Source organism: Primulina huaijiensis, chromosome 9, assembly GCF_012295235.1.
Source record: "Primulina huaijiensis isolate GDHJ02 chromosome 9, ASM1229523v2, whole genome shotgun sequence".
Lineage (NCBI taxonomy): Eukaryota > Viridiplantae > Streptophyta > Magnoliopsida > Lamiales > Gesneriaceae > Primulina > Primulina huaijiensis.
Window position 1 is genome coordinate 14,502,304 of NC_133314.1, and position 25,433 is coordinate 14,527,736.

The following is a 25,433-nucleotide window of genomic DNA, read 5'->3' on the forward strand; positions in this document are numbered from 1 at the left end:
CTGTTGTATTATTTGTCTGTGGTCATTATCAACTGATGACGTGTCCAGCTGAAAGATCAGCTGAGAGTTAAAGATCAGCTGAAAGGTAGAACTGACTGCACGACCAGTTAGTAGATCAGTTGGTCGGATAGTTGAGTTGCTGGATTTAGTTGAGGCGTCCGATAAAGATGAGTTTACATGATCATTTAATTCGATCTTTTAGCTCTTCAGTTTATCAAACAACCGAAACTTTGTTTCCAACAATTTCTCTTTTCTAGGTGTTTGACAAAACTAAGCAAATAATAACTGATCAATTGAGCTCATGGTAGATAAAATAAGATCTTGAACAACTGAACTTCTTAATAGATAACTCTCTCAGTGTACAGATTTGTACAAGGAAAGAAAGAGTACAATAATCTTCAATATTAATCAATCAACTGCTAAACGTTCTACTGAGTTGATGAGCTTTAGCTTCTATCTCTTCTTTTTTTTTGTCAAACGCATCCATCTTGTTAGATAACTTCCAAACATCGATTGATAAGATTTTAATAATGGTGGCTACGCTGAAACTGCATAGATTATAGTAGTTTGCAGCAAGTCTATCTTTCTGGAAACAGTTGTATTCAAAAAGTCAACTCGTTTGCCAATTGCATCTTGAGTCAGGGAAAGACTTTCAGCTATACCTCTGTTCTTTTTAACTTCATCCAATGTAAGAGAGAGAGAGGTCATAGTAGTTTGAATTTGTTTCAGTTTCCCAGAATTTAATTCATTTGATGAATTCAGCTTCAAAGTGTGAGCAAGCTGAATAGATTGGATGTCTAAAATGGCGGTCATCATATTTGACAGGTTGTGCTGGATGGTCTGAATCTCTTCAAGAACTGAATCAATATCTATTGAGGGATGAGGAGATAGAGGTCCAGATGTCCCTGGTTCCTGTTCTTTGGTAGCTTGATCAAAGACCACGAGAGTCCTGTCAGTGACTGACGTTTCTGCACGTACCATTTCTTGAGCATCTTCTACACGGGCTTCCTGGGGAGGATAAAAAGTTGAGATTTCATCAGTTTGAGAGTCAGCTGATTGTTCAGTTGAGTGATCAACTGGCTCTTCAGTTGTTTGAATAATTGGTTCGTCAGCTAGCACTTCTTCAGTTGCAGCTTAGTGCAGTTGAGTTTATTCAGGTAATTCAAGAAATTTTTGTTCAGTCATACCAACTGACTAAACTGGCTGCTCAGTTTCTTCAAGAATTGCCATCTCAGTAGGTTCTTCAGGCAAAACAGCTTGAACAGCTGGTTCTTCAAAAGTAGAATCTTCTGGTTCCTCAGTTAAGGTAACATCTTCAACTCATCTGAATGTTTCTAGCTGAATATCAGAGGTGACTGATTGAATGACCTCATCAAGATTTGCCAATGATAGATCAGCTTCTGAATGAAGCTTCGGATCAGCAGTTGAAGAAGTATGTGCTAAAGATAATGAAGGTTGAGCAACTGAAGTGGAGTGGGCAGTTTCTTGATGAGAAGATTCAGCAACATTGTCCTTGGGGGGTTCTTGAACTGATTCCTCAGTAGGATCTTCTGATGATGATTCTTGACAGGCTTCTGGAAAGACCAGTTCTTGACCCATTTCCCAATTTTTTATCTCCATCTGCAATGAGAGAAGATCCGTGTCCAGTTGGTCATGCACAGCTTTGTCATTGTATGCAGTTGGACTGGTAGGATCATAGTTCAGTTTCAGTTGAGCCACTATCTTCTATAGCCTTTTAGCTCTCAGCTGATTGAAGAAGTAGTTCTTTCGCCCCAGTGCTTGAACAATGGTAGATGCTTTAACTACCCTCAACACAACATTTTTTAGCACAATAAATTTCTTCAGTTTATATTTTCTCTGAAGCTCTTTGGCGAAGACATCCGTTCTAAATCTCACCCATTCATCGTAGGTCTTGAGCTTGTTGGCTGAAAATTCATTTATCTCTTCCCAGATAAGATCCATGTGTGTTTGGCTGGCATTTGTTGGCCTGGGCTCTTCTTGCAATTTGCCCTTGCCCTTAGAGTCAGTCAGGACATGAGGAATGCTCAACCCTGAAGTAGTTGCATCAATTTGTTCTCTGATCACTAGCCCCTTTGGTCTGGCAGGAGGTAGAGGGGAGTAACCCGTGATAGTGATCAGTGGAACCTTCACTCCAGCAAGTTTCTTCTTGTCACCTGATTTGGTGACCTTTTTCTTTGATAAAGCAATAGATAAAGGTAACTGATCCTAAGTTGAGGCTTCAGCTGGAATAGCTTTCAAAGGAATAGCCTGAATAGGCTGTTGGGCATCCGATTGTTTCAATCGTTCAGTTGGGACAGCTACTGGCTTGGTTTTCTGAGTTCTCGGCTTCTTGGCAATTTTAGGAGAGGGTGTCTTCTCAGAATCTGATTCAGTGATAATCAGTTTCCTCTTTGTCGTCTTCAGTTGAGCCAGAGTTTTTGCCTTTTTGACTGATTTGGGAGCCATCTGTTGCGTCCCAATCTCCTTTTTCACTTTCAAAAACTGCTCAGGAGATATGTCCAGTTTCTGCTTCGGTGGCTGGACGTTCTTAGCATTGAAAACTTTGAATTTGGATTATTTCTCAGCAGTATCACCCACTAGTCCCTTCATTTTCAGTAGAAAACTTATTTGCATGGCATATCCTCGTGACTGCTTTGTTGACTTAAGAATATTTCTCAGAATAATGAAAATAATATGCCTCCAGTTCATCTTCTTTTCAGCCATGATCACCGTCATGACTTGAAATTTTTTCAGAGTAAGAGCAGCAAATGAACCAGCCTTAGCTAGTATCCCCTTGGCTGAAATATCTGCCAGCAGTTGAATTTCTGGCTTGAGCTCTTTCTTGGGATCGGAAACTTTGATTTTCCGACCATCAGCTGATAGAATAGACTGCATCTCTTCAATATCAGAGGTTTTCAGCTCAGAGAAATTGATAAGCCCATCAGTAGGCAATTGAAACAGTTTGTCGAAAGATTCTTTAGAAATGATCAGCAACTGACAATTGACAGTGGTAGTGATTTTTCCATTAACAGTAACGTAGCCATTAGAGTAGAAGTCATGAAGCTCCTTCGGATAAATTTCCTTAGAGGATTGGCCCAAAAATGTCTTTAATCCAGCTGCTTCTAATTTCAGAAATACGTTCTTGACATCGGCATCATTGACTGATAGAACAGATTCAAAGTTGACAGCCATAGTATTCAGAATATATGCGGGAACTTGGTTTGTCATTTCTGAAAGTTAGAGAATCTGAAATTTTGCAAGGTAAAAGCTCTAAGTATGAATTTTCTCTGAAAACTATTGTACACGTAAGGAAGAAATGAATTGGAGCGGGAAAAAGTACATATGTAAGTGACTGTTCAATTTATTGGACACGTGTCAGTCCACGAAAATTTGAATAAAAACGTGTGTGCAATTATAAATGGTTCAAATGGGTCCACGTTTTAAAACTCTATTCAGCATTTAATGCAAAAAATAACAGTCACATTACTTGATTTGGAATAAAATACGATTAATTAGTTAACTTATATGAAAAGATTAGTTTAATTATCAGCTGAACGATAAGTTGTGATACTGAATCATTTCAGATGAAAATTCACTAACTACTGTCTTCTCAGTTAACCTCTTAAAATCCAGATTCCCCCTTAATAAGTGCATGTCTAAATTGGAAATCTAAACAACAGTTAATATAAATAGTAAGTAATGAAAAGGAATCTTATGCTCAGAAGATGAATCGTCCAGTGTAATGATTGCGTCTCTTCAGTTTCCTTAAGCTTTGGCTATAAATAGACATGATACGGTTAATCACAAATTATCATCAAGCAAATATCAGTTCAAACGCTGATGGCAAGAGCAAGTGGTTCAAAGAGTCCAAATATGGCTGAAGCTTTTATGCAGTCAGCTATGGAGGCCAGAAAGTCTGCAATAGAAGATGAAGTCTATGAGAAGATTCTGCATTACTGGCTAAAGCTTCAGAACCTCCAATCCTTCCAGCAGGAGGGATTAGTTGCTAACTCCAGACGGTTAGCAACTATGAGGAGGTATCGGCGATGTCTTCACGCTGCTGATGAGGTGGACATCTTCACTGACGAAGGTGTCTACCTTCTGATGCTGATCAAAGAAAGGAGAACTCTGAAAAAAAATTGCTATTTCAGAAAGCTTTTTAAAGACTTCCGCTGGGAAAGTATCCAACTGGCTGTCCCAGTGGAGGTCTGCAGTAAAGAGGGATATAACCAATGTATGCATTGCTTATCATAAATAAAATGTTTATTTTTATTTATCGTTGTCTTTTACTTATCTGTAGCACTAACTGGCATCAGTTAATAAACAGAGAACTAACTGAAATGATATGAACTTGCAACTAACTGTCTGATAAACAAACAAAATGATAATAACTATGATATAATCAAGTTAAATCAATTAAACCAAGTATATTGTGAAAGTAAGAAAACTTAGTCTCGGGTAATGGTTTGGTGAAGATGTCAGCTGCTTGTTGTTCAGTTGAAGCATATTCCAGTCTGATGGCTTTCTTCAAGGCACGATCTCTGATGAAGTGATGCCTGATATCTATATGCTTGGTCCTTGAGTGAAGAACTGGATTATAAGTGATAGCAATCGTGCTGGTATTGTCACAAAATATGGGTGATTCTTTGGCAATAACTCCATAATCTTTCAGTTGTTGCTGGATCCAGAGTAGTTGAACACAGCAGCTTCCAGCAGCAAGATATTCTGCTTCAGTTGTGGAAGTGGCTGTGGATGTCTGCTTCTTGCTGAACCAAGAAATCAGTCGGTCTCCTAGAAACTAACATGATCCACTTGTACTTTTACGATCAAGCTTGAATCCTGCATAATCTGCATCTGAATATCCAACTAAATTGAAAGAAGAGTCTTTAGAGTACCATAACCCAACATTTAGTGTGCCTTTAAGATATTTTAAAATACGTTTAGCAGCTAAAAAATGCGATTGCTTAGAGTTTTCTTGAAATCTAGCACACATACAGACAACAAATACAATATCAGGACGACTAGCAATTAGTTACAATAATGAACCTATTAAACTTCTGTAGAGTGTCGTCTCAACTGATATTCCCCCTTGATCAGTGTCCAGTTTTACAGATGAGCTCATGGGAGTGCTTGCAGCTGAACATGATTCCATGCCAAATTTTTTAAGCAACTCCTTCGTGTATTTAGTTTGACTGATAAAAATACCAGTCTCCAATTGCTTCACTTGCAGTCCAAGGAAAAATGTCAGTTCACCCATCATGCTCATTTCAAATTTATCCTGCATCAACTTAGAAAATTTCTCGCCTAATTTGGGGTTAGTTGACCCAAATATAATGTCATCAACATAAATTTGAACAAGTAAATTATGATCATTCTTAGAGAATTTGAACGTCTTATTAACTGATCCAACAGAGAAATCGTGATCAGTTAGAAATTTTGAAAGAGATTCATACCAAGCTCTTGGAGCTTGTTTAAGACCATATAAGGCTTTGTTCAAATGGTATACATGAGCAGGAAAATGATGATTGATAAAACCTGGAGATTGTTCAACATAGACTTCTTCTTGTAGCTGACCATTCAGGAATGCACTCTTTATGTCCATCTGGTAGACTTTAAAATTCTTGAATGATGCATAGGCAACGAATATTCTGATTGCCTCCAGTCTTGCAACTGGTGCATATGTTTCATCGTAATCAATTCCTTCTTCTTGCCTGTATCCTTGTGCTACTAGTCTTGCTTTGTTGTGCACAACTGAACCATCTTCGTTCAGTTTGTTTCTGTACACCTATTTTGTACCTATAATAGTTTTTGAAACTTGTCTTGGAACTAGGTTCCAGACATTGTTATGGGTAAAATGATTTAACTCTTCTTGCATAGCGTTTATCCAGTTAGGGTCAGCAAGAGCTTCATCAGTTTTCTTTGGTTCCAGTTGTGAAACAAAAGCTGAATGAATAAATAAATTAAGCATTTGATTGCGAGTTTTTACCAGATCAGATGGATTACCTATTACCAATTCTGGAGGATGTGATTTCTTCCATCTGTACTATATATTTGTTGCATCCAAGTTAGCAACTGCTTCAGTTTCCAACTGAGTATTTTTTTTCAGTTTCAGTTGCTGCTGTTTCAGTTGGTAACTGAATATTTTCAATAGGCTCTACCAACTGATTATCAAAAGCAGCTTCCTGTTCAACTCGTTGACCTAACACTTCTGGTTCAGGTGTTTGAAGGATGTTTCGATTAATATGATTTTCTTCTTCATTATCATCCTCCAAACTGATATATGTAAATCTATCAACTAGCTCAACTGGATCAGCTGGCTTATCACTTAGTACAGTTTCATCAAAAACAACATGGATAGATTCTTCAACATTTAAAGTGTTTTTGTTGAAAACTCTATAAGCTTTACTAACTGATGAATATCCAAGAAATATTCCCTCTGCAGATTTAGCATCAAAAGTTTTTAAATGATTTTTACCATTATCGAGTATAAAATATCTGCAGCCAAATATTTTAAAATAAGAAACTACACTTTTTCTTCCATGCCAGTTCTCGTAAGGTGTTTTCATATGATTCTTATTAATCATTGATCTGTTCAAAGTATAACATGCAGTTTTTACTGCCTCTGCCCAAAATCTTTGAGAAATACCAGAATCAGCAAGCATTGTTCTAGCAGCTTCTTTAAGGGTCTGATTTCTTCTCTCAGCTACACCATTTTGCTGAGGTGTTCTAGCTGCTGAAAGTTCATGCCTATTTCCAGTATTTTCAAAAAAATTTGAAAGAATTTGATTGACAAATTCAGTCCCTCTGTCAGACCCGATTCGATCAATTCCAACTGATTTTTCATTTAATAGTCTTTTGAAAAGCTTGATCAGTTGTGTAGCAGTTTGGTCTTTGGATTTGAGAAAAATAACCCAAGTAAAGCTTGAAAAATCATCTACAACCACCAAGGTGTATTTCATTCTCCCTAAACTCATTACCGGTATTGGACCAAAAATATCCATATGTAAGAGTTCTAAGCATCGGGAAGAAGATTTACAACCCTTGTTTTTAAAAGAAGATCTTACTTGTTTACCAAACTGACAAGCTGAACAAATTTTATCTTTAAAAAAATCTATTTTGAGCAAACCAGTTACAAGATCATGATTACTCAGATATGCAATAGATTTAAAGTTCAGGTGGTTTAATCTCTTATGCCACAACCAGTTCTTAGATGATTTGGAAGCAATAAAACAAACTGGTGCATAAGGTTGATCATTCCAACTGACTTTGTAAGTGTTCCCACAGCGTTTTCCAGTTAGGATGAAATCATCAGTTGAGTCTTTGATTGAACATGAATGTTTGTCAAACTGAACTAAGAATCCATTATCGCATAACTGACTGATGCTAATCAAGTTATACTTAAGATTCTCAAATAATAAAATATCTTTAATGGAGAAGTTACCATGGATAAGCTTACCCTTACCCACAGTTTTAAATTTGGAATTGTCTCCAAAACTGATGTTTGGTCCAGTATATTTGATTAGTTGAGATAGCAAACTTGCATCTCCTGTCATGTGCTGTGAACAGCCACTGTCTAGATACCAAGTTGATTCCTTACTTGTACATGTTACCTGCAATCACACATAGTATATAATTTTGGTACCCATATTCATTTGGGTCTTAAACATATTAGTATTTTAGGAACCCAGACTTGGACCAATCTAGCTGACTTCCCAGTTGCTGTGTTCCAAATAGTCTTTCTCGAATTTTTGGCAATGTGTGTGTGGTGTGAGGATGAGACAGTATGATTTGTAACCTTCTTCAACTGACTATTCTTTTGATATCTTTTTTGAATCGGCTTATAGTTGTAGTAATTGTAATAGCCATTCCTTGAGTACTGATTTTTGCGACTGAATCGTTTAGGTGACCAGTTTTTTTCATCAGTTGTACTCTCAGAGCTATATCCAATTCCATACCGTTTGCCTTTACTCTTACTTTCAGTCAATTGAACAGCTGGTTTACTAGGTTCTGGGAATTCATTTACCATAGTTGATTTTACAAAGGTAATGTACTTTCCTTTGTTTTCACTCAACTTTGGCCGTGTATCACTTGCAGAATTTTCATTTTGATTGTAAAAGCCCAAACCAGTTTTATCAGAAACAGATTTTTGACAATTCTGCATTTCAATCAATGCAACTGAATAATTGTTCCAAGCTTGAATCAGTTCAGTATTTTTTGAAATTTTAGTTTTTAACTGACATATCAAGACTTGATTTTCAATCATTTCAGCTTTTTGTTGTGCAATATCCCTTTTCAGACTCAACAGTTCAACTGACTTATCAGTTTCTGTTTTATTGTCATTGGGCTCAGTTTGCTCAGTTTTAACCTTCTGAAATGATCGAGCAAGTTTGTGATACTCCTTTACCATGTCATGCAATGTGATAATGAGTTCCTCACGAGTGAAATTAGTAGAGCTGAAATCAAATACATGTTCACTTGCTGACTCCAGTTCTTCATTGTCAGCCATCAAGCATTTGACTTCTTCTTCCTCATCACTTGAACTACATGAGGTTTCAGGCTCTGACTCTTCACTGTCAGTTTCTGCCTACTTAGATTTTCTTTCCTCACCTAAAAGTACCTCATGCTTCTTTTTGAATGTCTTTTTGTCATCCTTGGTCCTTCTTTGGTGCTCATAGGGCTTTTTCCCTCTTTGGCTTAGGACAGTCTGCTATGAAATGACCAGCGTTTCCACAGTTGTAGCAAGTATACGATTCTTCTTTGGAGTTGTTTATCTGGTATTGCTTCTGGAAGTTTCCTTGATTCTTCCTCATAAACCATCCAAACTTTTTGACAGACAATGTTATTGAATCATTGCTCAGCTGATCGGCATATTTGTCAACTGAACTAGTTTGTTCCAGTCTGACAGCAGTTAAAGCAGTTGTAGCTGCTGGTGTTGAGGGTTCTCCTTCTCTAGTCTGCAGCTCAAACTCATAAGCTTTCAGATCAGCAAACAGGTCATGGAGCTCAACCTTGTTTAGGTCCTTTGACTCCCTCATGGCCATGGTCTTAACATCCCACTCCTTGGGAAGACCCCTGACAACTTTAAGTGCAACCTCTTTGTTGGAATACACCTTTCCAAGTGCATTTAACTTATTGATAATGCAACTGACTCTTTCGTCGTATTCATGCATTGATTCTCCATTTTTCATCTTGATGTTATCAAATTTTTGAACGGCAACTGATAGCTTATTCTCTTTAGTCTTCTCGTTTCCTTCACACAGCTGTATCAGTTTCTACCATATTTCCTTAGTAGTATTGCACATTTTGATTTTGCTGAACGTGACTTTATCCAGCGTTTTATGTAAGATATCCTTCACCACATTATCCAAGTTGGCTTTTCTTTTATCCTTAGCTGTCCATTCTTCTCTGGGCTTTTCTATTCGATGAGGTGCCCCGTCAGTTATGGCAACAGCTGTATTGGCTTTCAATATCTTCATAGGTCCATCAGTAATGACAATCCACATATCGTCATCTTGTGCAGCTAGGTGAGCCTGCATTCTGATTTTCCAGTCATCAAAGTCTTCTCTGGAGAACATAGGAATCTTGTTGAATAAAGTCATAATGATCATTTTCGTGGAAAAGAATATTCAAGGACAAGATCAAACTTTCTCTGATACCACTTGATAGGATCGGTTAGAAGAAAAGGAGTGTTTAGAAGGGGGATTGAATAAACACTCACAGTTTTTAACTCTTTCTCAAAAGTTTGAATCAGTTTGGTGAGAAACTGATTCTCAAAATCTTGTCAGTCGATCACAATCAGTTAACAGTTAAGTGCATAATATAACTGACTGAAAGATAGAATATAGTAACTGAAAAACTTGTAAGAAATGCACAAGGTTTGTTTCTGGATGTTCGGAGATTTCAATTACTCCTACGTCACCCCTTCTATCACAAAGATAGGATTTCCACTAAAAGACTTTGATCAATACATGACTTGTACAGACCTACTTCAGTTTGGACTTAACAATGCCAAAACTGAAACTCTTAGTTTACAACTCAAATTGCTCGATTGAGAAACTTAGCACAACTTATCTCTAGGACCAAGTTTTACAGTAATCACAATGTGCTAAAGTGCTTGAAAGATAGCCTGACTGCTATGAATGTATATGATAAGTGTGAGCGTAAGTTTCAGCAGAGTAACAGCAAGAAAGTTAGCTAGTTCACTTTTCGCAACTGATTGTAAAGTTTCGTTTTTCGTGTTTTTTATAGCTGCTTCTCTCTGCTATTTATAGGCTTCCCTCCAACGGTAATATTGAATGCGGTTTAAACTTTCTATCCGTTGATGTGCTACGTCAAAATTCCTCTGCCAATAGTACATTGCGCCTTTTCTGTAATGCGGCGTTCCCACTAACAGTTGCAGATTATTGTACTATTTGTCGGTGGTCGTTTTCAACTGATGACGTGTCCAGTTGAAAGGTAAAGATCAGCTGAAAGGTAGAACTGACTGCGCGACCAGTTAGTAGATCAGTTGGTCGGATAGTTGAGTTGTTGGATTCAATTGAGGCGTCCGATAAAGATGAGTTTACATGATCAGTTATTTCGATATTTTAGCTCTTCAGTTTGTCAAACAACCGAAACTTTGTTTCCAACACATAGCGTGCCTGTTGATCTTCTATGCGAGAAGTTGAAGAGAAGAGCAACGGAGAAGCGCCGGATGGATTTCTTTGCAAGAACAGTTGAAACCGAGGCAACCAGCCGCACTTCATGAGGAGAAATGCTGTTAAACCCACGTACATAATGAAGGGGTGAGGGGTGGTCGGCTGGTGGGAAGGTTAATAATGAGTGTATGGTCAAAATGTATTAATTAAATAGTTAATTAATATATAATGGGCCCTAGTTGTCATTTAAAAGTTTAAAAATGAGCTTTAGGTCCAATAAGCTTAAAAGTAGGTCCATTAAATTCAAACACACTCTCGAAAAATATTTCGTGTTGGAAAGTTTTTGAAAATATTAGACGAAACCGTCAAAAATTCCCCCAATTCGATAAAATTTGCGTACCGCTGAAAAATAAAATCATGCGGTTAAAAATACCCAAGAAATCTATTTCTTAAAAAATACCTTTAAAACATTTTATATTAATTAATAAAAATGAATCATGTAATTAAAATAATTTTCCTGAAAATTCTCCGGTCTCCGATCCTCGTTTGAGCACGAAATGAAACTTAAAAATCTTTAATGCATAAACCTTTAAAATTTTGTGAAATAAATTTTATCGTGCATGAATTATGCATAAAATGCATAAAAATAATTAAACACATAATTTATGAAATAAATATGCATTTTATGCTTTAAAAGAATTTAATAAAATACCAAAGAAATTTAATTATTTGCATGCATGTAGTTCACGTGGACTTTTCGATTTTCAAGACGTTACATTACTCGTGTTTTACGTATTCTTGCGCAATCTGTGTACATGATGCGCTGTCGGGTCAAATTTATGTGATAAAATTTTTTAAGTGATAATTTGTATAAATGGAAGTCAAAATATTTTATTAATAGGTCGTAATAAATACTATGCATTGCATATGAAAAATACAAGCCGGAGCAATTATTTTTGGTACTTTTTCGTAGGAGATAGTGCTCAACATTTATTGTATGTACGTGTATGATTAATTTATACAATGAAAATCTAAGTAATACTTGGTTGGGTATACTGAATTATTTATAGTAATTCGTTTATTTATAGTAATTAATACTTTGTTGGGTAAAAGACAATATTATCAATTCAGTAATTAGTTTATTTACGTATTATGAATTATTATTTATTTTTTAAAAAATCTAATCACCTTTATCACATTTACCAATTCATCATCAGCATATACGTTTTATTATTTACAGCCGAAAATGCAAAATAATTTCTTTTAATATAAAATATGTAGTTACATTTTGTCGATAAAAAATATAATATTTGTTATATCGTGATTTTTTGTTTGCAAGATGGCTGAAAATACGGATAATGTGTTGTATTTGCGGGGTAGACACATATCAAATAATATCAACGCTGAAAACATGGATGCACTAATTTCTCCATGCCGGTCTGACAAATGTCTTTGGAGATTGCATAATGCTGGGATTCACCTTCGTGTCCGCCTATGTCTAGCACGCATGTGTTTCTATGTTGTCATTCAGTGTGGTCCTATTAAAAATTATGATAATCATTTGCTTACAGCCATCGTTGAGAGATGGCGTCGTGAGGCACACACATTTCACCTTACAGTTGACGAGGCAACAATCACCCTACAGGATGTTGCTCTTATTTGGGGGTTGAATAATGATGGCATGCCCATCACTGGTGTAGATACTGCGTATGACAAACATACGTTACAACAGCGCTGCGCAACTTAGTTGGGTTTTACGCCTACATCTTCTCTGATTAAAGGTGGACACCTTTATCTGACCGCTTTGCGAGACCTTTGCCTAAATAATATGATTAATGATCAAAGCACTGAAGAGGACGTGACACAATATTCCCTTTGTGTTGCATTAATGATCATTGGTGGTTGTATGTTTCCGGACTCGGAAGGTGCTGCTGTTTGCAGTTTCTTGAGGACATAGAAATGGTGAATACGTTTAGCTGGGGTTCTGCTGTGTTGGCATATCTTTACAGAGAGATGTGCGACACATGAATGGGATTAAAGGTCTATTTGTGTTGGTCTATTCAGATATTGCAGGTATTTTTTACACTTCAACGGTCATTATATTTGTTGTACTTAATTTTTCGAGATGATTTGACCATTTCTGTTGTATGTTATTGCAGATTTGGGTATGGTCTAGAATTACTCTTCTTTGCCCTGATTGAGCGCAACAAGTATCTATGTCAGCAGAGCAGGCTGCAGATGTGCTTCAAGGTCTACCATTCCCACCATACGGCATATAGTACTAATCAGAATTAATTAACTTGTATTATTATTTTGTTATGTACTTTTAATGACTACATTGTGTATTTTTATAAATTGCAGGTGGAGACGTGGATTCTCTTATACACACACGGCCCATCATTCGATCCGTGTAATGAGAGATATGCTTGACAGGATGGTATAAGGACAGGTAGACACATAAATTAGTTATTTAAAATTTGGAATGTTTTTAAAATTTAATCTGAATGTTATGTTATCAACTTGATAATCTTTTTTTTAAAATTTTATTTGCTTCAGTTTCTATGGACCGTTAATGATATGGAGTCCCTCGAGGTTGTTAGAATTCTTGATGGAAATAGAATTCAACTATGTCGGTCGGCATGTGCGTTGATCAATTTTAATATAGTTGGGATGCATAGACCAGAGAGGTGTCTTCGACAATTTGGAATGCATCAGAGTATCCCGTCACTTGCTACTAACTTCGATAATTTCCATAAATTGACGCAAGAAGAGAGGAACAACTGTGATTGGGCGACATATCACAAACATTTTGTAGATATGTGGAATGATAGATATAATTTTGTGATTGGTGGGGATTACGTCATACCGGTACACCCATCATCATAGTGGACGATATTGGTTGGTATCTTCGCATTTCACAAATATTTCTCTTTCCGACAGTGGTACCTTCTAACATCATTGGCTACCATCCTGTAGATGCAAACTACCGACAGTTTAATGTAAGACATGTTCAATTTATCTACATATGTACGTATATTTAATTTATTTTATTAAATATAGGTTACATAATATATGCATCTATGTCACAGACACGCCCAGGTCATGTACAAACTCCACCGATGTGGACACAAAATGAGTGTGAACCTGGACCATCAACTTCAAATATTGCATACACTACTCCGCCTGTGGTTTCAAGCATTCCATCATGATTATGGTTACCACACTCCATTTGACGGTAGTTTTACACAATTTTTACAAAGTGACTTTCGACCGTTTATGAATGAGAGTCGCCCTACATTAAACATGTCGCCCTTACCATTTCAAGAATATTCAGATACAGAAGGGTATGAGGTTGGTAGGAACATTGCTGATACTAGTACATCTGCAGCACAAACACGTACACATGGAGATGCTGAAGAGATGTTAGGTCGTGGACATAGAGTCATTAGAAGACCTCCGTGTGGCACTGGGGGGCATCGTTACCATCATCATTAACTATTTGTTTCGAGATGCACAAGTACTTACGTCGTATTATTGTATGTTTTTCTATTTTTTTTTAATTTTAATTAGAAGTTTTTGCTGCAACATTCGATTAGTTATTGCTCGTATCATTAGTTTTTTTCCTACTCGTGGTGATAATGAAAATTGAATGTCTGTAATTTTTAAAATGCTATTGTAACTTTATATTGAAATAGTGTATATAATTTCTTATTCATTTTAAAAAAAAATCTATATTTTCGTAACACATTCAGGTATCTTACTTTGTATATATAAACATATAGTTTTTTAACATTAACAAAACTTATATTCAAATAGTGTATGTGATTTATTAGTTTTTTATTAATAAATTTATGGATAAAGTTATAGTTATGAAAAAGCCTAAGTATAATTAATAAATCAAGTCAAATAAGTCAACAAACTTGATATTCAAACATATTTAAAAGAATACAACACTGAATACTATTTATTTACTACTTCTATTCAAATGTAACACCTGCGTTACAAATATATGTATTTTCCACCATAACTCAATCTTCTCACGTGCACCTACATGCAATGGACAAGATTTATTAATAAATATAAAATTTTAATACACAATTTTGTAATTACCTTAATCACTTCACATGTTATCAAGTAAAAATAATGTAGAATACATTATTGTAGATCTTTTAACTCCCACGTTGTCTCTCCCTCGATGATGGTTGATCCATCTCATTTCTTATGCGTGTCCTACGATCTCTACCATCATGCCTCCTTTGTCGACGAATAGTATTGTGTTGTAATTGAAATGTAGGTTCATCCCAATATTGTTCATCATAAACAGAGTAGAATCTTCCATCATATGTGTTCACTTATTCGCTCAGTATAAACCATGGTTGTACAAGCTGTGCGAGATTTAAACCAAACCATTTTGCTGCAAATATAACATGTGAACAAGGAATTCTAAATATTGTAAATTTACCACATGTGCAACCACACATAAAAATGTTAACAGCTTGTACATGATGTTGAATTCCTGGTCTTGCTCCTGTCTCGACGGATGCTATTTTTCTCTTTGGTCAAATTTTACTACTCGATGTTCAATAGACTTTTTTGACCACATATCAAATTTAGAGTATGCATAATCCATCCATGGTTGATTTTTTTTCCATCATCTTATCAATTCGCGTTCATCATTGAATGAAATAGTACCCGCATCGTTGTAAGGTCAGCTCCACTATTGCAGTTATTGGAAGACGTCGAACCCCTTTCAACACACCATAAATACACTCAGACATGTTCGTCGTCATTATCCCTCGTCTCCATCCACCATCATGAGCCAATGACCATTTTTCCTTTGGAATGTTTGACAAATAAGTGAAAGCTGTTGCATTATTTGTTCTAGTTTCTTCCATTGTCGCATTAAATTTTCCTATTTGGTGTTATATCCATGCGCCCCAACATAAGTCTTTCAAATGAATGTTTTTGAACTTACTGTTGAAATTAGAGCAAACGTGCCTCAAACAAAAACGATGAACACCGCAAGGAGGCTTGAAGTCAGGGAGATCTTGCACTGCACTTGTTATACCCGCATGCTTATCAGATATAAGGCACACACCACTACACCTTCTGGTAACATGTTGTGCAACATTGCTTAGGAACCAATGCCAAGACTCATAATTTTCTTCATCAAGAAGCGCAAATGCTAGAGGAAAAACCTGGTTATTGGCATCCAAAGTTATTACTATGAGTAGTTTGTGTTTATATTTGGTGTACATATAGATACCTCTACACTGATGATGTTGCGACAATGTCGAAAACCATTTAAAAAAAATATATTATTATTATTATTATTGTTGTTGTTGTTGTTGTTGTTGTTGTTGTTGTTGTTGTTTTAATACATGTACGGTCGAGGCGTGCAACTTTGAAATAATTATAGCGAGTCACTTGTTTTTATTATTCATTGTCTTTTTTAAAAAAAAATTAAGCCAATTTAGTATACATAATACATCAGTTTCAATTTTTTTTAGTTTTAATTTTTTTTTAGAAAAATATATAATATAATAATGCGTTCGAAATTATTAATATTGTATTTTTGTAACTCTTACTATATATGTGTACATTTCTTGATTAGACTGACTGAGACGTCAAGTTTTTTTTAAAAAATATAACAATAATAAGTCGTGACTTACATTTAAAATTCTTTTTTTTTTAAAAAATTTTAATTCATGTCACGCCTATTAAATAGGATTGACATTATTTTAAATTTTAATAAAAAATAAATTTATTTCAATTCATGTCACGGCGTGACATGAATTGAATTTTTTTTAATAAAATTAATAAGTAAGTAGGCGTGACTTATTTATTTTCAGGCGTGACTAAGTTGATTTAAAAAAAAAAAATCACGCCAAATTAGTAAGCGTGATACATTAATTTCACAAATTTTTTCCCTTACTTTATTTTATTAAATTAGTATAATTAATACACTAAAAAGTGAAAAAGCCCCTAATATTAACTCATTCTCATATTTAAATAATATAATTATATTTACAATAAGAACTTTGAAAAATCTTTTCAAATATCAACAATTTATATTTATTATTAATTTCATATTAATATTCCTATTAGTAATTTTATAATGTGATTAATATTAAAAATATAAAATATAACAAATTTATACTTAATAGTATACTGCAACCAAACAAGATTATAATTATATTAATACAATACAATATAAATAATATAATTAAAATATAAGAAATTTTTGAAATTACCTTTTCAAATGTGGTTGTACGGAATTTGTAATTGAATCAACGATCAATGTTTAATATCTACAATAAATTATAAACATTATCAGAAATATTATACAAAAAAATTCAATATAGAAAAAAAACAGAGATTATAAAATAGTGAGACTCAGCGTAATTCTCCCAAATCCTGACACTCAACACAATTCTCCAAAATCAAATTCTGAATTAATGAGACTTGGTGCAATTCTCTCGAATGTTATATTCGACACAATTCGACACAATTCGACACAATTCTCACAAAACAAATTGTGAATTCTTATAATCCGTGACAGTATGTCACGGATTAAAATTTTTTAACTTTAAAATAAGGTCAGGGACTCCGTGAAAACTTTTTATTTTTTTTAAATTTAGAATCCGGAATCTCTTTTCACGGATTATAATACTTTTACAATAATTTCAGGTTTACAATATTTTAATAATTAAATTTTAAAAATATATTATTTTTTTAAAAAAAAAACTCTGATATAAAGCATTGTCTTTGGTTTATAAAAATTTCACCAAAACTTCCCCGTAAATATTACATATCCAAAATTTCAGACAACAATTGAATATTTTACCAACACAATTCAATATATAAAAAAAATAGTTTTGAATTATATTACATAGTGACTATGTACGAACAAGCGTTACAGTTGAATGACACATGTCTTTGTTACAACTTCTTTCGCTTTCTGCAAACAACCAGAAGCATCTAACTGATTGATTGTAACCATATCAACATGATCCATATAAATTAATTTCAACTTCATAGTTTTGGGGGATATTAGGGGACAATTCAATTACAAATAGAATTTATTTATTGTAGATTTAAGTCAAAATAAACATAATCATAGTTCAAAAAGTTAGGATATTTTAAAATTATTTTTTGTATAAATTTCACAAATATCTAACAGGGACAACAATTTTATGTATGATTAATTATAAGTGCTATAATCAAATAAAATGTTCATTATGTGTCTATTTAGTGTCAATTGTAATTTTCCAAATAAAGATATCATGCACTAATTATCTATGAAACTCGAAACTTTAAATTGATCATCTTATCTAGACCAAATCGAAATTATAGGTTTGGTTATTAATATTTTAAGGTTTAAAATTGTTAGTTTAAAATGATTTACTTAGTGTGTATCGGAAGATAACTTAGTGTTGATTTCAAACAATTTAAAAAAATTAAGAAAAAGAAGATTAAATACAAGGCAAAGTGCCAAATGGCGAGTTTAAGTGTGTAAATCAATCAATTTATTTTTTAAATTTATTCCCAAAGACGCGTAATTGCTACTTACACCACACGGATACGCCCACTCCCTCACCTTCCAAACTGCTCCATTAATTCAAATGTTTTTTTTTTGTGCTAAATAAATTAAAAGTCATCTGTACTATTATATATAGTATCCGATAGAGTTTATTGAAAGCTGAAATTTAATGTATAATAGTGTTTCTTATAAACTAAATTATCATAAAAATAAAATATTGAGAGGAAACCTAGAAATGCGCATTTGTATCAAGTATGACGTTCAACTATGGTTTTGTTCGAATTTTTATCCAAAATCGAACCATCTTTTCTTAATTAATAAGAAGTTTGTTGGAGATCGATGTAGAGTTTAGATGGGGTGAATAAACTCTTTTCTTTTCTGATTTCTTCTTTTGAAGTTGCTAAAATCCTGTTAGAGATTGTAGCTAATCTTTTTCAAGTATGCAACCAACAAATCACAGAATAGTGCGGAAACGATATGATGGTTCAGTAATTGAAATGATAAAAACAGTAGGCAGTAGACAATAGTTGTTTATGAAAGTTAGAAGATAAAATCTTCTACGTCTCCCCTTCTTCTGTTTCCAGAAGGTATCACTAAAAGACTTTCGATTTTACAGTACACACTCGTACACACCCACTTCAGTAGGACTTACCCTCTGCCTACTGAAACTCTTAGTGTATCAACACGATAAAATAATATATAATCAAAAATCTGGAAAAGATTCTTTTCCAGATTACAAACTCTTCTCAACAAGATATGAATAGTGTGAACTGTTTATGAAGAGTATAAGAAATAGCAGCACAAGATGATCTTCAACTGATCAGATATATGCTATGAAGCGTGTGCTACTTTTCTGTATGTCGAGCTTTTTGTGAGATAAGAGAGTTTTGTGCTCAGATCAACGTTGTGAGTATTGTAATCAGTATTGTCCAAATCTTTATCAACGTTGTTTTTGTATATTTATAGAAGTTTTTGATCCCAACGTCTATAAACAAAACGGCTTCTTTGACTTATGGTATATTCAGCTTTAATACCTGAAATAGGTCCTGCAGAAAAGCTTCAAAACAATCAGTCTTGTTTTACACCAAAATTGGTAAGACGTAATAAATAGCTTCATACAGCATTAATGGTGCAATTAATGCTAGTGCTTGATAAAGTAACGATAACATTCAAGGCTAGTTTTGTTTATGCGAAAGACGTTAAGTTACTTCGGTTTGGACTGAATTCTGCTTCTGTTTTTCTAGAATTCTAAGTTCTGCTTCTGGTTATCTTAGAACTTTAAGTTCTTCTTCTGGTTTTCGTTAGCTGAAGACTACTGCTTTTATATTGCCTAAGGATATGCTGATTTTAAATCTCATTGCCCATCGCCACAATTAAGTTATGTCTAACAATTTCCCCCTTTGTGGTGATGCCAAAACATAAATATTAGCAGAAAAATAATGGCAAGATAAAACATTATTATATTAAGATAATTAACGAAAGTTTTAATTATCGGTGCCAATGTCCCTGTAAATGGCTTCTTCAGCATCTTGATATCTTCTGGCAGAAGATTCTGCTATATCTCCAGTTGTTCTTCCTTCTGCTTGTCCTCCTTCTGGTTCTGCTTCCCCTTTTTTGGCATCAGTGGCCAGTACTCGAGACAGCAAATCGTCCATGCGGCTAGAAAGATTGAGAATACCATCTTTGAGCATTTCCAGATATGGTGCCTGATTAGATACTCGTTCATTGAAAGCATTGAGAGATTTAGACTGGGACTCAATCTTGGCATCCATAGATTCCAAGGTGGTGGAGATTGAACGAATAACCTCATCATGATCAGTGAGTCGTTTGAGTATGTCAGTTTGACCGAGTAGGATGATGCCTTGGCTTCTGGAAACATTTTGTCGAAAGACAATGGTCTCAGCATACATTTTACACACAGATTCTGCCGTATTAGTTAGTTCCTTAGATATGCGGTCTCGAAAGAACTTAGAACCACTGACTTCTCCAGCATGTTCACGAGATAGCTCCTTTACTATTTCAGAGAGATTGTGGAGATCTTTTTGCAAAGTATCAATCTCAAATTCAATATCAAGCCATTCCGGTTCTGGAGATGGAGTTCTGGTGAGCATACGCTGCTTGATTTCAGCGGTACGAGCAGCAGCTGAGTCAGAAATGGATAAGACCAATGCAGTAGAATGTTCTAGTTCTGTTGGAGCAATGGGAGGAATAACATTCTTTGAACCAGCAGAGGTGCCAGGTTCAACATGGCTTAAGTCTAGAGCGGCAGATACAGGAGATACTACAAGAGTTTCCTCATCAACAGATGGAGCAACAGAAGTTTCTTCAACCATAGGTTCAGGCGCCGTACTATCATCTTGATGAGTAGCTTCAATGGTCTCCGGTGGTTGCTCGGAAGGGATAGAGTCAGATGGCATATTCAGTAGATCTTTTATTTATGCTTGATATTCAGCAGAAAAGTTCTCAAGATTCGGTAAAGGATTGTCATCTGATGTTTCCACATGCTGAGGTTCATTTTGAGCTTCGGAGAATACTACTTCATTAGCTTGAGTTAGTGGAGGTGCAGCAGCCGTCGTAAGAACAATAGACTGAATTACTTCATCCACTGAAGCTAATTCTCGAACAGAGATCAAAGATGATGATTGAGCAGGTAGGTCCGATGATGCATGAGTACTAGAGACCTTGGCTCCGGAAGGAACTGTGATCCTTTCCTCAACTGGCTGTGTCTGTAGAAGTTCGGATACCATGCCTAACCTGTAAGGCAGAGGCTTAGTAAAAACCTGTTCTTGAGCTCGAATTAGCTCAGCCAAAGTCTGCAGCTGATCAGTCATAAGCTGAATGATATCCTGATCATGAGGAGCCGTATGACTCATTGGATCAGAATTTGACTTTAAAGTTGTCAACACAGAGTACATCGCCTTTTGTTTCAGTTGATCAAAGATATAATTTCTCCGATTCATGGCTTCAATAACATTTTTGGTTTTTGCAATAGCAAAAACTATTTTCTCATGCTTCACAATCTGAGCAAATACGCCTGCAGTGCGTAAGAGAGTGAAAGGGTAATATGCTCTCATCTTTAGCCATTCATCAAAGAACAATATGTATTCACTGGCAGATTTTTCAATCTCTTGAAGATGAAGTTCAATACCAGTTTGCACTGAGGTTTTGGGGCGTTGAACTTGATGTTCATCAGACAGCTTTTCCTTTCCTTTGCCTGTAGGAATAGGCAGTGAGGTTCGAGTAGTTGATGATCCGGCCAATGACTCTCAAATCACAACTCCAGTAATAGGTCTAACAATAGGTTTTGATGTTGATGTTAATGGAGCAGTGATGACCGCTGGTTTGATGAAAGAGGAGGTAGTAGTTGGTTGTGAAACAGTAGAAGTAACTGCTGGTAGGGAGGGAGTTGCTACTGGTTCCGAAGCAGACTTGGTTTTGGTTTTGGTGGCTTCTGGAAATACTTATCTCAACGGGACAGTATCCAAATCAGCAACGGCCACATTTTTCTTGATACGGATGGTGGTTCTCGACTTCTTTTTGCTGGGTGTTGCTACTGGAAGAGATGCTTGAATAGGAGCCGCTGATTCTTTAGATACAGTTTTATCTGAATCAGTCAAAACAATTACTCTCTTCCTTTTGATTTTCTTTTGGGGAGCATGACCCTCGGCTAGAGTATCCCCAATTTCCTTTTTCATGGAAACAAATTCGGCCACAGTTGGTTTAGGCCGCAAAGAAAGCATGTTATCGGCATCGGCCATAGTTACCGAAGAAGAATCTTGATCAGTAGTGAATGGAAAACCGGCATCCTTCATCATCTGACTGATTTGAACAGCAAAACCAGTGCTCTTTCATGAAACCATTTCTCTCATAATCTTGAACAGAAACCAACTCCAATCCACCTTAATATTTGAGGTGTTCGCCACCATCACCTGAACCTTTTTCTTTGTCAATCGATCAAAAGTAGTAGCTTTGACGAGGAGTGCCTTTGCCACAATGTCAGCAAGCACTTGGTACTCCATCTTCAGAAGCTTCTTGAAACACGAGGGAGAGAGGTCCTCTCCAGAAGCAGAGAAAGTAGTAAGAGCAATAGACATTTCTTCCTTTGAGATACCTGATAGGTCAGATGTGCCTGAGAGTGGAAGAAAGAAAGTTGATCCAAGTAATGGAGCATCAATAGCAATAGATGCATCTCCCTGAGAATGAATGATCTTTCCATCTTGAACAGTTGCTTTGGCGAAGAATTCCCGAAGTGCTGTCTTATAGATGATGGCAGGTGCATCCAAGAATCTTCGAAAGCCTGATTTTTCAACAGCCTTAAACATTTGTACAAGTCCTTCATCTTTAATAGTACGTACCGATGAAAAATTAACTTGATAAGCGTTGAGAGTGTAAGCTCCAGCCATTTTTCTGAGATAATTTCGTTGAAGATTATGTTAGACAAGAGAAAGCATCAGCAAGAAAGTCTGGAATCGTAAAGGTGAAAAGAAATAAGAAGCGGATAATATTCAAAATGTACAGCCGTCAGTGTAAACACAAGGACACGTGTCAGTATGTTTACGGTTGAGTATTTGAAAGGTTATGCAGAGTGTCAGAAAAGTTATTTTTCAAAAATGAAAAAGAGCGGGCTGTCTAATGAGTTACTGAAAATAATCAGAAGAGGATTTGTCGTATTATGATAATATCTACTGGAAGTTATAAGGTGCTGAAGTATTGTCAGCATTCTTGACAAAATCATGTAGATACTTTGTCTTATCGAACAGACAAAACTCTCTTCTGCTTCTGACAAAGCACGAAAATATGAAAGATTACTGTTCCTTCTGAATCTATGCAATAAATACGAAGATACGAAGTTTGAAGGAATAATAAATGATTCTTGGTATCCGTGCAGACAGTGAGCCGTCGCTTCAGCTTCTATAAATACCTGCAATTTTACAAACTGAGTCATTCATGCTTTTATCAAATCAAAACAAATGAGTAGTTCAAGTGACTTCTCGAAGACTTCTCCTGAGTCTGAATCAGCAGAGGAACTCCAAGGACAACTTCCAGCCTCTCGTAAGCAGAAGTTTGAAGATATTTTTTTTCAAGATATGAAGACTTGGAAGAAATTCCTTGGCATATAATCTGAACAATTAGTTAGATTGTTCTAAATTATTAGGTTTAAACTGTGGAATTATCCCTTTCACAAATCACGACCACGCAAAAAGAGGGGATTCCAGCAGTTTTTAGTTGATTCCTGTTGAAGTAGTCAGTGCTACTGAAGTACCTCAAACTGCTGATATCAAAAAATGTAGTAGATAAACACAATGTAATGTATCTGGTTTTATAAAAATTTCATTTTGTCATATTTTCGTTTATCTACTGCTTTCATTGAAGGTTATAAAACAAGGGATACGAAAAACTTAGTCTGGGTAAATCGGATGAATCAAGAGACGTTTCATCTGACTTGAGACTCTTCAACTTCTTCAATCATTAAATGTCACATGTCTATAAGTAATACAACAAGAATGTTAGATAATAACAGTTCGATATGTCTAGTTCAAGCAATTCTGATGCTTGTAGCAGTACGCATGTCATTGTCACAGATGAAATGTTTCCTTATCTGGAAGACTTGAAGAAGACTATTGAAGAATATGTCTTGGTAAAAGTTATGTCTTCATGGTTCAAGATTCAAGATCTCCAGAATTCTTATCAAAATGGTTTGGCATTTACTCGTTCACAGAGAGCAGTAACGAGAAGATACAAACAACAATTTAATGTCAATCATGTTACAGAGATAGCAACTGATCAAGTTCTTCTGCATGCGATGCTGTGGAAGGAGTGGCATCAGCTAGAGAAGATCTCTTCTGCTGAATCCTTCACTAGTTTAAGAATCCATGAACTGAATAATTGGATAGTTGAGTGGCAGGATTTTGTAACTTTTGAACTGGCTGCTTTAACATGGCATAGATTATTTCCTCAATAAAATTTTAGTATATGTAATTTTGTCTTCTTATTCTTTTGCAAACATTCTACTTTTAAATTTTTGACAAATAACAATTAAGTTAAATCAATTAAACCAAGTACATTTCGAAAGTAAGAAAACTTATTCTCAGGCAGAGGTTTTGTAAAGATATCTGCTGCTTGTTGATCAGTCGGAACGTATTCCAGACGAATATCCTTCTTCTGTACATGATCTTTGATAAAATGATGTCTGATATCTATGTGCTTCGTTCTGGAATGAAGTACTGGATTTTGCGTGATTGCAATGGCACTGGCATTGTCACAGAAGATGGGTGATTCAGAGGCTTGAACTCCATAATCTTTGAGTTGTTGCTGTATCCACAGTATTTGAGAGCAGCAACTTCCAGCAGCAAGATACTCTGCTTCTGCAGTAGACATGGCTATGGAAGTCTGCTTTTTACTGAACCAGGAGATCAACCTGTCACCAAGAAATTGACAAAAACCATTAGTGCTTTTCTTATCCAGTTTGCATCCTGCATAGTCAGCATCTGAATATCCAATAAGATTGAATGATGAGTCCTTGGGATACCATAGGCCGACATTCTGAGTACCCTTTAAGTATTTTAGAATACGCTTAGCAGCAATAAAATGAGATTGCTTAGGGTTAGTCTGAAATCTTGCGCAAATACAAACAGCAAACATGATATCAGGTCTGCTGGCTGTGAGATATAACAATGAGCCAATAAGACCACGATACTGAGTTACCTCTACTGAGTTTCCATTTTCATCTTTGTCAATTTAGTAGATGAGCTCATTGGAGTGGAAGCAGCAGAGCATGTTTCCATACCATACTTTTTCAGTAATTCTTTCGTATACTTAGCCTGATTTATGAAGATTCATGTTTCCAGTTGCTTGACTTGCAGTCCTAGGAAGAATGTTAATTCTCCCATCAAACTCATCTCAAATTTATCCTGCATCATCTTAGCAAACTTTTCACATAGTTTGGGGTTAGTTGACCCAAAGATAATGTCATCAACATAAATTTGTACTAACAAAATGTGCTTATTCTTAACAAACGTGAATAAAGTCTTATCTACTGTGCCAATGGTGAAATCCTGATTAACAAGGAATTGTGATAGAGTGTCATACCATGCTCTAGGTGCCTGTTTCAGACCATACAGAGCTTTGTGTAATTTGAAAACATGATGTGGTAGAAAATGATCGATGAAACCTGGAGGTTGTTCGACGTAAACTTCTTCTTGCAGTAAACCATTTAGGAAGGCACTCTTCACATCCATCTGATAAACTTTAAA